General features: G+C 54.0%; 2 non-coding genes across 2 annotated transcripts; both read left to right on the top strand.

The window, feature by feature from the left end:
• The first annotated feature begins 1077 nt into the window (after nucleotides 1-1077).
• Nucleotides 1078-2998, top strand: LOC138944164 (small subunit ribosomal RNA). Its single transcript, XR_011448663.1, has one exon. It is a non-coding gene; the product is annotated as a small subunit ribosomal RNA (ribosomal RNA).
• An 846-nt stretch (nucleotides 2999-3844) lies between these two features.
• Nucleotides 3845-3999, top strand: LOC138944157 (5.8S ribosomal RNA). The gene has a single exon (XR_011448659.1). It is a non-coding gene; the product is annotated as a 5.8S ribosomal RNA (ribosomal RNA).
• Nucleotides 4000-5000: the final 1001 nt, after the last annotated feature.

Here is a 5000-nt window from a genome sequence, read left to right as displayed (position 1 = left end):
GCACTCATAAGCGACCGTGCGTAGTACCGTGCGTCGCCGACCGCCTGGCCGCTCGGTTGGGTATTATAAGAGGTACGTCGCGCTCGGCGCGTCGGACCGAACCGAATCGGACGAACGGGCGGTTGCGCGTTCTTCGCGCGGCTCGCACGATTCTTGCGTTCTTGTCTTTTCGAGAACGTTTAAAACGAACGATACAGGAGAGATTTATTATTGTTTAAGAGGAGAGAAGAAAACACAAACGGCGATTTGTGTTGTGCTTTATCGGACAGAGTCCGAGTAAAACGTCTCTATGAGGGAAGAGACTATTGTATTTACGCTCTCGTCGACAAAATTTCGACGAGCTCGAGCTCGCGCTCGCTAAGCAAAAAGCCGTGTCGTCGCCGACCGCCTGGCCGTCCGGTTGGGTATTATAAGAGGGTACGACGTGTCGCGCTTCGGCGCTTATTCTATGCACACACTTTTATTACGAGCACAGCATTGCCACGAGTCGGTGTCGCAAGACCGAATGGCTCTTATGTGGCGCGCACGCATCTAGTGTGTTGGCCGCGCGATTCCCTCTCGTCTTGGACGCAGCAGCGGAATCGTCGCGCTTACCGAACGTTTACTCCACGGATACGAGTGGCGTGGAAGGACGGATTACAACGTTCTTCCCGCACGCTTTGTACGCCGTAGCGAAATATAAGTGCGTGCTAAAAGCACGATAGCACATTTATCCTCGACGTCTAAGCATCGGCATCGTCGATCTAGCGTCAGGGTAAATCGCGCGGTCCTCGCGATCGCGCGTTTACATTGGGAGAATGAGAATGAGTATGATCTTTTTATAATACACAATATAAAATGGAGAATGATCTTGAAGTAAGAGAGGAGGAGGTTTATTATATACACGGACCGCCTCGCTCCTCTCACGAAGACGAGACGCACGCATAAAGTGTGTTGCGTAATAAGTAAGTAAGTAGATAGAGAGTGTCGCCGACCGGCTAATAAAGACCGGCGGCGCGAGAAGTAAGAGCTTAATAGCGACGGGCCTTCGGGCTCGCTCGCGAGTTACCGCTCCACGCGAGTAACCGAACACGAAGCTCCCTGGTTGATCCTGCCAGTAGTCATATGCTTGTCTCAAAGATTAAGCCATGCATGTCTCAGTGCATGCCGAATTAAGGTGAAACCGCGAATGGCTCATTAAATCAGTTATGGTTCATTAGATTGTACCCACATTTACTTGGATAACTGTGGTAATTCTAGAGCTAATACATGCAAAACAGAGTCCCGACCAGTGATGGAAGGGACGCTTTTATTAGATCAAAACCAATCGGTGGCGGGCGGTTCGCCGTTCGTCCACCGTTTATTTTGGTGACTCTGAATAACTTTGTGCTGATCGCACGGTCCTAGCACCGGCGACGCATCTTTCAAATGTCTGCCTTATCAACTGTCGATGGTAGGTTCTGCGCCTACCATGGTTGTAACGGGTAACGGGGAATCAGGGTTCGATTCCGGAGAGGGAGCCTGAGAAACGGCTACCACATCCAAGGAAGGCAGCAGGCGCGCAAATTACCCACTCCCGGCACGGGGAGGTAGTGACGAAAAATAACGATACGGGACTCATCCGAGGCCCCGTAATCGGAATGAGTACACTTTAAATCCTTTAACGAGGATCCATTGGAGGGCAAGTCTGGTGCCAGCAGCCGCGGTAATTCCAGCTCCAATAGCGTATATTAAAGTTGTTGCGGTTAAAAAGCTCGTAGTTGAATCTGTGTCGCACACCGTCGGTTCACCGCTCGCGGTGTTTAACTGGCGTGATGTGGGACGTCCTACCGGTGGGCTTAGCCTCGCGAGGGGCGGCCCAACTAATATCCCGTCGCGGTGCTCTTTACTGAGTGTCGAGTCGGGCCGGTACGTTTACTTTGAACAAATTAGAGTGCTTAAAGCAGGCTACCTTCGCCTGAATACTGCGTGCATGGAATAATGGAATAGGACCTCGGTTCTATTTTGTTGGTTTTCGGAACCCCGAGGTAATGATTAATAGGGACAGATGGGGGCATTCGTATTGCGACGTTAGAGGTGAAATTCTTGGATCGTCGCAAGACGGACAGAAGCGAAAGCATTTGCCAAAAATGTTTTCATTAATCAAGAACGAAAGTTAGAGGTTCGAAGGCGATCAGATACCGCCCTAGTTCTAACCATAAACGATGCCAGCTAGCGATCCGCCGAAGTTCCTCCGATGACTCGGCGGGCAGCTTCCGGGAAACCAAAGCTTTTGGGTTCCGGGGGAAGTATGGTTGCAAAGCTGAAACTTAAAGGAATTGACGGAAGGGCACCACCAGGAGTGGAGCCTGCGGCTTAATTTGACTCAACACGGGAAACCTCACCAGGCCCAGACACCGGAAGGATTGACAGATTGATAGCTCTTTCTTGATTCGGTGGGTGGTGGTGCATGGCCGTTCTTAGTTGGTGGAGCGATTTGTCTGGTTAATTCCGATAACGAACGAGACTCTAGCCTGCTAAATAGGCGTACCTTATGGTATCGCGAAGGCCCCCGGCTTCGGCTGGCGGGTTTTTACTACCAACGTACAAACAAATCTTCTTAGAGGGACAGGCGGCTTCTAGCCGCACGAGATTGAGCAATAACAGGTCTGTGATGCCCTTAGATGTTCTGGGCCGCACGCGCGCTACACTGAAGGAATCAGCGTGTGTTCCCTGGCCGAAAGGCCCGGGTAACCCGCTGAACCTCCTTCGTGCTAGGGATTGGGGCTTGCAATTGTTCCCCATGAACGAGGAATTCCCAGTAAGCGCGAGTCATAAGCTCGCGTTGATTACGTCCCTGCCCTTTGTACACACCGCCCGTCGCTACTACCGATTGAATGATTTAGTGAGGTCTTCGGACTGGTGCGCGGCAATGTCTCGGCATTGCCGATGTTGCCGGGAAGATGACCAAACTTGATCATTTAGAGGAAGTAAAAGTCGTAACAAGGTTTCCGTAGGTGAACCTGCGGAAGGATCATTAACGTTCCGGAGGTCCTGCTCTGCGTCTCGAGTCTTTTGGACGCGCGCTCGCAGCAGTCGGCGACTGAATGGACAAAGAAAACAGATACGAAAGTAAAATGGAATTGACGGATTATATCCCGCATGTACTAATACGACGACGCGCGTCGAACGCCGCGCGCCTCTGCGACGACCCGAGAGAGAAAGGGAAGCCAGCAGCAGAGCGCCGTCGGCCTTTTTCGGTGCGGTCGGCGTCGTGCGAGCGGGATGGAGGAGGAGAGGATTATCCGAGACTCTCTCCTTAAGCTTCGTAGCCGCAACCGGCGTCGCGTCGCGTCGCGCGCGACCCGTTGAGGCTCGTTGCGCAAATTGCGAAATTACATGAATGCGATTCGGAGCAGAAGACGCTTTCCCGATCGCGCTCTTGCCAAGCGCAGAGTTACGATCCGGCGTTAGCGCGTACCGGTGGTAACCTACGCCCGTCCGTGCGTCCGCAACGCTCGTGAACGCGCCCCTCCCCGCACCGGGGCAGCGGTCAGCGTGTTTGTACGCGAGCGCGCGGCTATCGGACGAACGGGCGAGAGGACGGATCACACCCGATCAAGTCCGACGGTTTCTTCAAAGAACATTCCGCCCCGGCTCTTCCAAATATATATATTATTATATTATATGTACGGGGAAGAGACGCTCCGATCGCGAAACAACTTTTGTGCCGTAGCCTCCCCAGCGGTGGCGGCGGTCCGCGCGCGTGCTCGGACGCGCGCGGCCAGGCTGATCGAAGGGCCAACGATTTTATCTCTCTCTCTTCGGAGAGGAGACTAAGATGGATGAACGAAGCGTTCGTTGAACGCAAGAATTGCAAAACGATTACCCTGAACGGTGGATCACTTGGCTCGTGGGTCGATGAAGAACGCAGCTAATTGCGCGTCAACTTGTGAACTGCAGGACACATGAACATCGACATTTCGAACGCACATTGCGGTCCACGGATACAATTCCCGGACCACGCCTGGCTGAGGGTCGTTTTAGTACCTCGAAACTGCTTGCGCCTTTGCGCGCCGGGCCACCGTGCCCGTTCGCGCAAACGGTGTACGAGCGATAGTTGGACGTTCGCCCGAGACGAGCCGTCCCGAGAGGCGGCCCCTTGGCGTCGTCTGAAATAACACCGAGGAAAAGGAAGAGTGAGAGCAGCGTACGCACACACGCAGTAAGTAAAGATAGGGAGCCTGCGCGCGCGCGCCCGGAAACTGTCGAAGGAGAGAGGGAGTAGAAGACACGCGCACACACGTTGCGTTATCCCTCTCGCGGTCTCCCGGTGCGCCAGCGCGCGCTCGCGCCTCTTACGCGCGAGTCTTGGTGCGCGCCACCTTCCGCGCAAACGGTAGGAGAGAACCGCGGCGCGTCGTCGCCCGGCGGTACGCGGAGAGAAAAGAGCGAGAGAGCCCTCCTTAACGCGGGTGAATCGCGAGCCGACCGCTTGTCCGAGTCCACGAAATTCTCGAAAACGAATATAGGGGACCGGCACGCGTCGTCGTGTACTCGTCGAATCCGATTCGCCCCGTCGTATCCCATATCCGTGCATAACACACGATATGCGGAGAGAAAATTTGAAGGATGTGGGTGATAGAGATGTACGTGTACGCGCACACTCGCTCGCAATGTATCTCGCGTCCCCGGCGATCGAAGATGACGCGATCCGCGCCGATCTTATTCGTTGTTTGCAAGCAGACAACTCGAACGAGATTCGATCGGCTTACATTTCCTCCTATTAGCGGCTGCGAGCCGCGCGTGGAAGAATCGTTGTCACAAACAACACGTCTCCTCGCCACTCCTCCGAGTACAATGCGAAGCCGCTGTGCCGGCGCTGCCGCTCTCCCGACGCTCGCTCTCTAAGTGAGAAAAGAGCCGGCGGAGGAGGCGGCGCGGCCACGGTTATCGAAAACTAAACTCTTTGACGACCTCAGAGCAGGCGAGATTACCCGCTGAATTTAAGCATATTATTAAGCGGAGGAAAAGAAACTAAC

This window comes from Polyergus mexicanus, unplaced genomic scaffold, assembly GCF_030449975.1.
Source record: "Polyergus mexicanus isolate NDT 795.1 unplaced genomic scaffold, iyPolMexi1.0 SCAF_103, whole genome shotgun sequence".
Classification (NCBI taxonomy): domain Eukaryota; kingdom Metazoa; phylum Arthropoda; class Insecta; order Hymenoptera; family Formicidae; genus Polyergus; species Polyergus mexicanus.
This window is presented reverse-complemented; position numbering and strand designations above follow the sequence as displayed.